Source organism: Callithrix jacchus, chromosome 1 (assembly GCF_049354715.1).
Source record: "Callithrix jacchus isolate 240 chromosome 1, calJac240_pri, whole genome shotgun sequence".
NCBI classification, from domain to species: domain Eukaryota; kingdom Metazoa; phylum Chordata; class Mammalia; order Primates; family Cebidae; genus Callithrix; species Callithrix jacchus.
Window position 1 is genome coordinate 56282792 of NC_133502.1, and position 11293 is coordinate 56294084.

The 11293-nt window shown below is 39.6% G+C and overlaps 1 long non-coding RNA gene across 1 annotated transcript; it reads right to left on the reverse strand.

Annotated features, from left to right (window-relative positions):
• Positions 1 to 579: 579 nt before the first annotated feature.
• Positions 580 to 8190, reverse strand: LOC100895641 (uncharacterized). Its single transcript, XR_143839.6, has 3 exons — positions 8040 to 8190; positions 7381 to 7469; positions 580 to 2324 (listed from the first exon to the last, which is right to left on the reverse strand). It is a non-coding gene; the product is annotated as an uncharacterized LOC100895641 (long non-coding RNA).
• Positions 8191 to 11293: the final 3103 nt, after the last annotated feature.

Genomic DNA, 11293 nt, shown 5'->3' on the forward strand with positions numbered 1-11293 from the left:
GATTTTTTTAAAGCACATGCAACTAGGTCCTAGCTAATAAAACAATAAAGGTCAGTGGCTGCTTGGTAGCCTATTATTTTAGCAACAGAAGCTTGTATGTTGTAGGCGTCCAAAAGCCTCTTTCCAGAATGTAAACTGTGAATTCTGAGATGGTTTGTTAAAGTTCCTTTGAGATTTTATTTTCTCATACTCTCTCTCTCTCATTTTTTTTTATGTAATTTTTTTTTTTTTTTTTTTTTTTTTGGTCAGAAACTTCAGAAGCTGCTGAAGCTGCAGTTTTTGGTGTCATTGACCTACTTTCCTCTTTGTTTGGTGGTTGATAAATCCTTGGGGAGAGGTGTCTACAACCCTGATTGAGAGCCAGAAAATAGAGTTTCTGTGAATGGCAGCCTCTAGACACTTGATTTTTCTGAAAGATAGGCTCTTGATCAGACTAGCCGGGGCTTAATGATTTATGCCTTTATGCCCATCTCCAGATAAAGTTAGACTACATCCTAAAGCATGCATAGGAGGAAAAGCTATTACTGCACTTTGCTTGTTGGTGATAAATTCTACTAAAAAAAGAAAGAAAAAGAGACACATTATTAAATATCTTTTATTGGAAATGGTTTCCAAATTTTGCAATCCAGGGATAATGATAATAGAATAGGGAGTTTTAAAACACTTAGGTGGGTCTCATTCTCTTCCCACCAGGCTTCCTTTTTATTTACTATTGAGGGCAGATATTTATGCAGTATCTGTATTTTAGGACCAGAATGGATGAATAATAGCATTGCTAAAGTTTGGGAGAAGCATATGATTTTTTTAAGCCCCCTATCACCCCTTATCTAAAAACAAATGATTGTATTTAATAACCTAAGTAAAAGATGAATTCAGGATTCCTCCTTGGGACTGGAAATAGAATTCAGAGTCTAGGTAATAACTTCCCAGCATTCTAGAGCACCTGGTGGATTCTGCTAGTTTTACAATTAGTCTTTGAATTGCAGATTCTATAAAATACTTTCTCCTCCATGTCTATACCAATTCTGCCTATCCTTTAAGGCTCAGTACAGGTGAAGAGCCAGCTCCTTCAATGGAACTTTCTCCAACAGAGCAGACCTTGATGCTCTACTTAGATGCCCTCAGCTCCCTTTACCACCTCTGTGTGTTTTCTTGGGTTCAGTGTGCTCTTCCCCCTGACCACAGACACCTGGAACTTTCTTTGAAGGACTTGCCCAGGCTACTGCAGCCACTTTATCTACACATCCAGAGCCCACAGAAAGCTGTAGTCCCTAACACCTTGCTTCCCTGAGAGGACCATGGCCAACGGGTGACTGGTGCAGAAGCTTGGAAGCTCATTTCCTTTGCCCCAGGACAGTCTCTGAGGTGTTAACTTATATTGCAAACATCCTAGGGAGGATCAGGCTGAAGCAATCTTCTGTGAGATGTTGAGATATTACCCTGGCTTGACTTCTTCCCTTAGCAGTTTATTTTAAGGGCACTTTCATAATGCAAATCCTATCTCAAGATCTGCTTCAGGGGAAATTGACCAAAAACACAACTTTTCTGGTGTATCATTTCTTTGAATTCTAAGAGCAATTGCTAGTTAGTTGAACGCTAGTAACGGGCTGTGCTGTATTGCTTGCTCTATTTTCTCTCTGAGATTTTTCATCTCTCTGATGTTGGCTGGAATCCTATCTAATGTTTACTGTCTTTACTTTGTTGTTTTATCTCTCATCTAATTTTAAAAAAAGTCTCTAAGAGCTTTGCAATAAATGAGTAAATAGGATAAAACCAAAGTCAGTGGATAGAAAATGAAGTATGAGAATAAAAAATAAAGGGAGTGGGGAAGTGGAAAAACCAACAATTTCAGACAGAGAAAGGCAAGTGAAATCAAGAATCGTATTTAGTTTGTACTTCCTAGCAGCTTGGACAAAGATGGAAACATAATTTCCTAGATAATTTTTAATGTTTAGTAGTACAAAGTTGTTTTAGTTATCTATTGCTGTGTAACAAATTACCCCCAAATTTAACAGCTTGAAACAAGAAACATTTATTATCTCTCACGGTTTCTGAGGGGCAGAAAACGGGGAGAAGCTTAGCTGGGTGGCTCTGGCTCGCTGTCTCTTACAAGGTAGCAGTCAAGCTGTTGGCAGCAGCTGCAGTCCCATCAAGGCTTGACTGGGGCTGGAGAATCCATTTCCAAGCTCGCTCATGTGGTTGTTGGCAGGCCTTAGTTCCTCGCTGGCTGATGTCCAGAGGCCTCCCTTCCCGCCACATGTGCCTCTCTACAGGATGCTGATCGTGCTGGTGACACAGCAGCTGCTTTCCCTGGAGTGGCTTATCTGAGAAAAAGAGAGAAAGCCGAGATGGAAGCTGCAGTCTTGTTATAGCCTACTCTGGGAAACGATAAACTCTGGCTTCTGCTGTGTGTTACACATCTCACGGATCAACCCCAATGCCACGTGGGAGAGGATGCCACACTGTGCAAATGCCAGGAAGTGGAAATCACTGGAGGCCATCCTGGAGGAGGACTACCACAGAAGTATATGGCATAGATTAATTTCTCCTGATACGATGAAGCTGATAAGAGTGAAAGAGATAATTCAAAGGAGGATCACTTGTACTTTTTTTTGTATGCTCCATTTACTCATGTAAAGGGTTCTCAGCAAATATTTGTGGATATTCAACAATCAAATAGTCTTCCAAGTTGTTTTCTTCATAAAGAAGAGTAGGTCAACTGCAAGCATAAAGGACAAAATAAAATGTACAGGATACTGTAGTGGATGCTAACTTGGGTATTTTAAGTCAATGTTCTTTTTAAAAGTGTCATAGCTATGTCATCTCTATATTTCTAATGCTAACACTCTAAAGCAAGTGCTTAGATTTCTGCAGCAGCTTCTCAATGTACTTTCCCTTTGTCTAGATTCTCTTATGCTGTATCTCACTTTCATCATGTCGTTATTGTTTAATGACTCATCACTAATAGAATAAAATCCAATCACCTTGACTTTTCAAAAGCACAATTCATCTATTCAAGTCTCTATTTCATTGCTTCCATCCGGAGCCCTTTACTTTAACCTGGAAGTATTCTCACTGCTTCCCCAATGTCCATGCTAAGGTGTAACTTTTAACTTTCTCTCGTTGCTTGCATCCCCTTCTGGGAATTTCCTATTCTATTGTTTGGCATCTCCAAGTCCTTGTTCAATCAACCTTCCCAGTGTTTAGTTATCTTCAGCACGTCTGCCTTAGTACAAGACCTCAGTATTTCTTAGGTGGATTGTTATCTTAACGACTTTTTCAATTCCCAGGTTCCTTCTGCTTCAATCCATCCTCCCTATTTCTCCATTGTTTTTTTTTTTTTTTTACATGTCACACTGATTGCATAATTTTATTTACAACAAAACACTTTGAGAGCTTGACACTTAGTAGGTCATCAGTAATTGTTAATTACATGAATAAAATGTCCAGGCAAATTCCCACTCTCATTTTCAGGAAGTCTTAACATAATTTCACATCTCACCTTCATCTTTTCCCCTTTGAAGTCCCGCAATACTTATTGTCTGCATCACTTACTTGGGTGTTCTATAATGTGCTTTCTCCTGTTATCACTTCACTCTTCTCTCCTCTTTCATTCATTCATATATTTGCTCATTCATTTATTCAACACCTTTCTTGATAGCCTACTCTATGCCACAGATTATGCTAGGTCTTGGGGGAATACAATGCAAGGCAAACACAGAAAAGACTTCTGCTTTCATGGCCTCTGGAGTCTACTTGTAAACAGAGACAATAATTAAATTATCACATCAAGAGAATGTAAGTGGGGGAGTGTATCCAGCTCCCAAAGCTCATAGGTTCTTGGCCTCTCTAACCCCGAAGAATGGGGAAAGGGGCCCTAGTGGCATGGTGAGTTTGCTGTTCAAATTAATATCATGGACCCAAAGACTTTTGTGGAAGAGTAATGTATTAGAGAGATGGAAAGAAGACAGCTCCCACATTGTTACGGGAGGGAACCCCAGAGAGGGAAATCCATTCAGGTAGGAGCAGCTGAGGTTTTAACCCTTGAGTTATTCCCTCCCCATTCATGTTCTTGTCCAACGAGAGGAGTTCTTTCAGACTTCCTCTGGAGTGATCTTTGACTCTGACACTGGAATGGCTGCTTATTCTGCAACCCTGAGTTACAGAGCCCCCTCCTCTCAGAGCTTTGGGCGGGAATTTGGGACAAAAGAGCCCCACTTTGCTTTTGCTACCTGGCCCATGTTTTGGAAAACCAGACAAAGAACTTAACATTTGAAACCTCTCTGGTCTCTGGATGGAGGCCTGGAGCCGGCAAATGACTGCATTTGAAACCCCTCCCCTAGCTGACCTGGGAAGATACTCCCTGAGACTGGGTAATATATAAAGAAAAAAATTTTAGTTGACTCAGAGTTCCATATGGCTGGGGAGGCCTCAGGAAATTTATAATAATGGCAGAAGGTGAGGAGGAAAAAAGGGACATCTTACATGGTGGCAGGAGAGAGAGAGAGAGACAAGAGAAGCACCACGCATGTATCAAACAACCAGATCTTATGAGAGCTCACTCACTATCACGAGAATAGCATGGGGGAATCACCCCATGATCCAATCCCCTCCCACCAGTCCCTCCCTCGACACGTGGGAGTTACAATTTGGATTACAATCCGAGATGATATTGGTATGGAGACACAGCCAACCATATCAGAGAGTAAAATTACAGATTGAGGAAAGTGCTATGGAGGAAGAGTACATGGCTGCGTGAAGGCCTGTAATAAAGGAACCAGTCCTAGACCTGGACTTCAGAGAGGCTCCTCTGAGGAAGTGCCCTTTGGACTGAAATCTGAACAATGAGTAGAAACCACATAGCAAAGAGGGCTATGAGGAAGGCGTGAGGGTAAATGAGAGCGTTTTAAGCATTGCAATGGCATGCACAATGACCCTGTGGTGGGAGAAATGTTTAAAAGAAGGTCAGAGTGATTAGACCCAGAAACAGAAAAAGGACACTAATGGAAACTTTGATGAAATCTGAATAAGGCACAGAGTTTAGTTACTAAGTAATGTACTAATGTTGGTTTCTAAGTTTTCACAAACATTTCACAGTAATGGAAGATGATAACATTAAGAGAAACTGAACCCAGGTGAGGGGTATACGGGAAATATTTATACAATTTTTCTGTACATCTAAAATTCTTCCAAATGTAAATTTATGTTTAAAAAATAAGGTCAGAATGAAAGAAACTCGCTGCATAAAAGAGGAATGGGACAAGATAAGGTTGAAGATTAAGACCAATCCAAGACTTCCAGAGGCTTTGAGCACTATCTTAAGAATGTTGACGTTTATCTTGAAGTAAGATGTGATGGTTATACATAGTGAATGACACAGCAGGAGCTGCATTTGAAAATATCACTAACCTGGGTGCAGTGTACAGAGTGGATTGCAGGGGTATGTGGATGGGTAAAGGAGGGCAGATCAGACACTCTCGCAGTTTCCAGTGTAGAAATGAGTTAAGGTGGGAACACACTCTCTTTAGCAAGATACATGTTTATAAACTGCATTTATCTTATATTTTATATTATTATTATTTTTTGAGATGGTGTCTCACTCTGTCACCCAGGCTAGAGTGCAGTGGCATGATCTCAGATGACTGCAACCTCCCCCTCCGGGGTTCAAGAGCTTCTTTGCCTCAGCCTCCCAAGTAGCTGGGATTACAGGTCTGCACCACTATGCCGGGCTAATTTTTGTATTTTAAGTAGACACAGGGTTTCACCATGTTGACCAGGCTGGTCTTGAACTCCTGACCTCAGCTGATCCACTAGCCTCGGCATCCCAAAGTGCTGGGATTACAGGTGTGAGCCACCTTGCCCCAGCCCATTTATCTTTCATTTTACTTATGTATCTATCATGAAAGTATTTCCATAATGTCTACATAATACATATTCTTTGAATAAATAAATGAATAGATAAATAGATGAATTAATTAAAAAAGAGTTAGATCAGGCTAAGCAGCTCCTGAAGACAGCAGCCCTTTGGCAGTATTAAAGTGGCTCTGTCCCAAACTCTAGAAGCAGCACTGGTGATTTCAAACAGAAATCAGACTATTTCAGTTTTTTTCTTTGCTTCCAAGGACCCCTTTTCCAGAAATGAGTGATCCTTTGTCTTATTTTTGGAATGCCCAGTATTTGCACAAAGGTTCAGGGAGGAGCACTGGGTGGAAAACAGAGGCTGAAAAGACATTTTGAAAGACAATTTGAAAGTGTTCAATACCTGGAAATGTGAGAAGCAAGTTAAAGTGCAGTGAGCCATCTGCATCATGTCGTCTTCTTTGGAGCAAATTCATTCTGCATATTATTTGCATTTTGCCCTTTTGGCAATAGCAGTAATCTTAGCTTTTTTAGAAGCATCTGTAATTAGAGGTTCTTCACCTCCTGGGGGAAAGTGTTCTAATTTCTCGATGGATAAAGGAAGCCTGGGGAAAGGCTGCAGAGTTAAGGATGAGGAAGGGGCAGTACCAAGAGTTCTGCTTGTTTAGTTCAGCTGAGTGCCAGTGGTTTAGGCAGTAGCAGGTCTGTGTTTTCTGCAAGCCTTTCTCATTTGAAAAGACAAAGCTGGCTTTTAAGAATCGTCTCTTGGGCTAATTAGTGTGAAGATCATCAGGTGGAGACTGCTGGGTTACTTTCAACTTAAAGGATGAAGAAAATACCAATGATTAACATTCCAAGATTATTTTAGCCAGGTGACCCTGAGATCCCAGTTTCTCTCTGAGAATCTTTGTTCTAATATTTGTGCACAGTGTTTAGACAGGGCGATCACCACCCATGCTTGTTTTCTAACACATGACCAATTTTAGCCAATGGAGTTTATATCATGGATCTCAGAGGTTAATCTTTTCCCTTTCTTGTCTCCTCTGCTTCCCAGACATGCATTCATTTGACTGGCAGCCTGGAAAATTGAAAAATGCCACAGAGGTTATTAAGGTGGAAATCGTTTCTGCTCTTTGAGGCTCTGCAAGCTAGTTATTGCTGCACCTATAATATCCAGGATCAGAATAGTACGCATTGTTCTTAACTTGCCTGACACAGGCCTGTATCACTTGTAACACCCAGATAGAATGAAGGGGTCTCAAAATATCATTTCTCCACTCGAAATATATCCCTTTAGTCGATTAAAACAGAGTCCCTGAAGTTATTAGAATGTATTCTGTGTCTTTGTGCATACACGTTTGATTTACTTTTGTTCTTATTAAAAGGATAAGCCTAGAGAAAAGGAGAGAAGAGAATCTTCCAAATCCTTATTTTAATAATTGCCTGAGTGCACATGTACTCTACAGAGACTTTCGTGTTTCTCTATTTACTTGGCTCTTTTATGCAATGTGTGTGACTTACCTGGTCTGGTAGACCATGACCCAGCTTCTGGCCTATCATGTAATCTTGCATTTGGCTCCCTCTGAGCCACGATGGCATGTTGAGTCTGGCTGTAGGATGGGGATATGATTTTAATGAATCGTTTTTTGCAATAAATGGCTCCATATTTTATAAATTGTAATGCACTGTTATGATGTTAATATATAAATATTAAAACCATTGGGAAAAAGTTACTGTGTAACTGAGATAGCCTATTTTCCAATGTTAATAAGTTCTTCATTAATTTTTTTCTCCATAAAAATATTGAGGGAGTTTAATTCACATTAAAAACTTATATATTTTAAAAAAATGAAATTACTTTACGTCCCAACTCAACAACAGAAAACAATGCCACTCCTCAACTAGAAAACCTCTATGCATCATTTAAACAAGGCATAGAGAAGAGAAAAACACCCCAATGCCAAAGTACCCATAGTAACAACAACAACAAAAACTTCAGAGACGTTTTTCAGGAGAGAGAATTATTTGTTTCTATTTAGCTTTAGGGCAATGATCTTTTTAACCATGCTGCCGCAGGCCAAAGATTCAGTATTAGTGTGAATGCCTACTTTTGATAAAGAATAAGGGAATAGAATATAATCTACAATAACACAAATCCCTGATCATAAAAGTGAACTTACATTCCTGTCCTGCTTCAAAACTCCCAGGCATGTTGTTGGCCTCCTGTATTGCTATATCAATCAGGGTCCCAGCAGGAAACAGAATTCATTCCGGATGGTTCAGATAAGACTTTAATAAAAGGAGTTATAGGGACGTGGGTTGGAATCAAACAGAGGATGGTGGAGTGCTCTACCCAGGGACTGAAAGCAGGCAGCCGTTACGTCACTTAGGACTAGGGCTGAGCAGAGGAAATAGTGTACTGGAACCTAGTGCACCCTGAGACTGCAGGGACTGTGGCTGTCTTAGTGGGTGGACATAGTTACTGCCAGAGATGTGATTTGAAAACAGAATGAGTGGGGATGAAATACCCTGTCACTGCTCCTCCTGTCATCCATCTCTCACTGGTGCCTCTGTTGGCCAACCCCACCCAGAAGGCGGTCTATGAGGGAGTCCATAAAGTATAGTTTTTAGTGGGCACTTCCTGAGATGAAATGGGGAAGGGGATGAAAAATGAAAAATATCCAGAACAGTTGGTTTTCAGATCACTAAAGAGTTAGCATTATTGGTGTCTAAAGAATGAAATTACTATCATGGGATTATATTTTTGAACCCCTCATGAGAAAGAAGCTAGAAGTTCTATATTTTATTTTATAGAAGAGGGGGATTTAAAAATGACTATTAGCAGGGTTTTCTTTTTGCTGGGCAAAAATGTTCAAAACTTTACCTAATAGTCTAATATTCCTGTAGGAAATTACGGTCTCCATAGGCCTTTCCACTGATAATATCTCATTGAACCCCAACTGAAGCCCCAAGAGGGAAGTATTATCTTACTCACTTTATGGATGAGGAGCCTGAGGGTCAGAGCCTCAAACAACTTTCTCACTGTCCGTAGTTAGATCTAAGCAGTATGAATATGCAAACTTAGGTCTGACTTGAGACCTCAGGTTCTTTATATCACACCACTATGCCATTTTCAAAATAATAACGTCACACACTTTTGATAGCGCATATGCTGAAAGAGGAACAGAACTGTCTGTACTCTACAGACAATTGCATTTGCAGGGAAACTAGAGTCTCTGTGTCAGGTAAGCTCAGTAAAGAAGCAAAGAACAGTCCAAAGCATCAAGTAGTTCAGTGTAATGAAATGATTCAGGAAGCGAGGCAAAGAAAACATTTGGGAGCAGAGACTGCAAAGGTACTCCCAGGAAACCGTAACAAGCAGGGAGGATCCTTTTATGAGGGGTGTACATGCCTGAGAATGGTTGGGAAGAGACTATTAAGACTGTAAAGCGAGGTTTCTCAAGAGTTAAGGAGAAGACTACAATATTTTTCAAAGTATTGTTCATGGACCACTTGCTTCAGAATCACCTAGGTTACTTATTTCAAAGGTCAATCCTGGATCCCACTCTGACTCACAGAGTCGGCATCTGTATGAGGAGAACTCTGCAGTTTGGCATTTTGACATGTTCTCTCCATTAGCCCCTGCTCTCCCCACCACACACACACATACACAAAGGTTGAGAACTGCTGACAGCGCATTTGGGCAGCTTGACTTAAAAGAGGTCTGCAACAGAACAATAAATATTTGGTTACAGCTCAGTTTTCTGGCATGGTTGAACATAAGCCATCTGACTACCCGTCGATCATCCCAACTTCTGTTTGTTTGCTTCAATCATAGTTTTTGAATAATCTTTTGAAAATATATTTTCTAATTTTATGCTTTAATAAACAGGGTATATTAAACACAAATTGACTTTTCAGATTCTTATAGTGACTTGAGTTAAATATTTTAAACATCAATTTTGGTAAACATTAAAGATGCGAATGTAGTAAGTTGGGGAATTGGGTTAAACTGTGCAGATGCTATGATTGCTTTTCAAAAAGAATCCCTAATATCAGACTGTTTTCTTATTATTTAATCTCATTTTCATAAAAGAAGTGTGAAGAATGGGCAACTGCAATACCTCAAAGGGGAGATAATATGGCTGCCTTTACTTTTTTTTGCAAAATTAAAGACAACAGATGCAGTCATCTGCAAGATGTTTTCCAAACAACCCGAAGAGCTGCTTTTCTGATTTTGTCATCATCCCTTTGCAGCATTCAAAACATTATGTATTGTTGCAGCATCAAAAACACAGTATCTCAGTTTGCCTTCCTTTGTTTGCTTTAAGACCCTTCCAATGTCAGATATTTGGGGTCAGAGTGTTTATGGTACGGAACAGAATGTTGATTATCATTGTTTTAACCAAAGGTCCAGTTGGTCATTTGGAACATTATTTTGTAGAGGGTGGATGTGCTACCTTTACTAGTGTAACTTTTTGTTTTTCAGTTGAAACCCTATAATCTGAGTCATTGTTCAAACAATCAGTACTTCAAATACTGTTCATGAACAGTTTTCAAACAGTAACCGAGGCGTCTGTAATTGAACTGAGAATTTGATTTGCCTTGCTGATTTGTAGAGAGGTGCAGATACTTTGTGATGAGTAGTCAGTCTAAGTTTCAGTCAATGGTAGAATTTTTCTTTGTTTATTGTGATTCAGAATGGCAAACATATTGTTTGTTTCCTTAAATCTTCATTTAAGGAGTTATTGATTAACCACAAAACAATGCATATTGGTTGATTTCTTCCCCCACCTTAATAAGTTACCTTTTGGCTTAGTCTATGCGCTTTGAGTTATTTTCCAGTAATGGCCATGAGTTTGAGTTGACTTATTTACACTAGGGAGTAGTTTCTGTTGGATCAACATCTGCAGTTTTGATCTGATTGACCTGAGTTGAAGCTACAACCTATAGTCATGAAACGAACCAAAATAAACAGCTTATTTTAGAATTAACTCAAGAGTATGACCTCACTTGGAACATGCTGTATACCAGAGTTCACTGATACTAACCTAATGGCTATTTTAAAAATTAAAGTCCTTATCTTTGGGGGAGCTTTTCCAGAAGACCCAGCAATTACTTTTTCAAATATCCATTATTTCTTCAGGGACATATTTTATAAGAAACAGAAGAAAATATAAGCATTAGATATTTTGGTGTATATAAATTACTATAGCAGTCTCTGAAGTATTTTCCCGTAAGTTCTTATCAAAGCAATTTAAGGCAAACAGTTGGAAAGTGAGAATTAAATGTGATCATCTTTCTTAGAGAAGTGTGTTCACAATGCCAAATAATCAATTTTATTGAATTTCCCTCACCCCCCCGCCCCGCCCCAGAACTGACCAGTTGTTTTGTTTTCTAACAGTGTCACCCAGATCTATTCCAGAAAACTCTT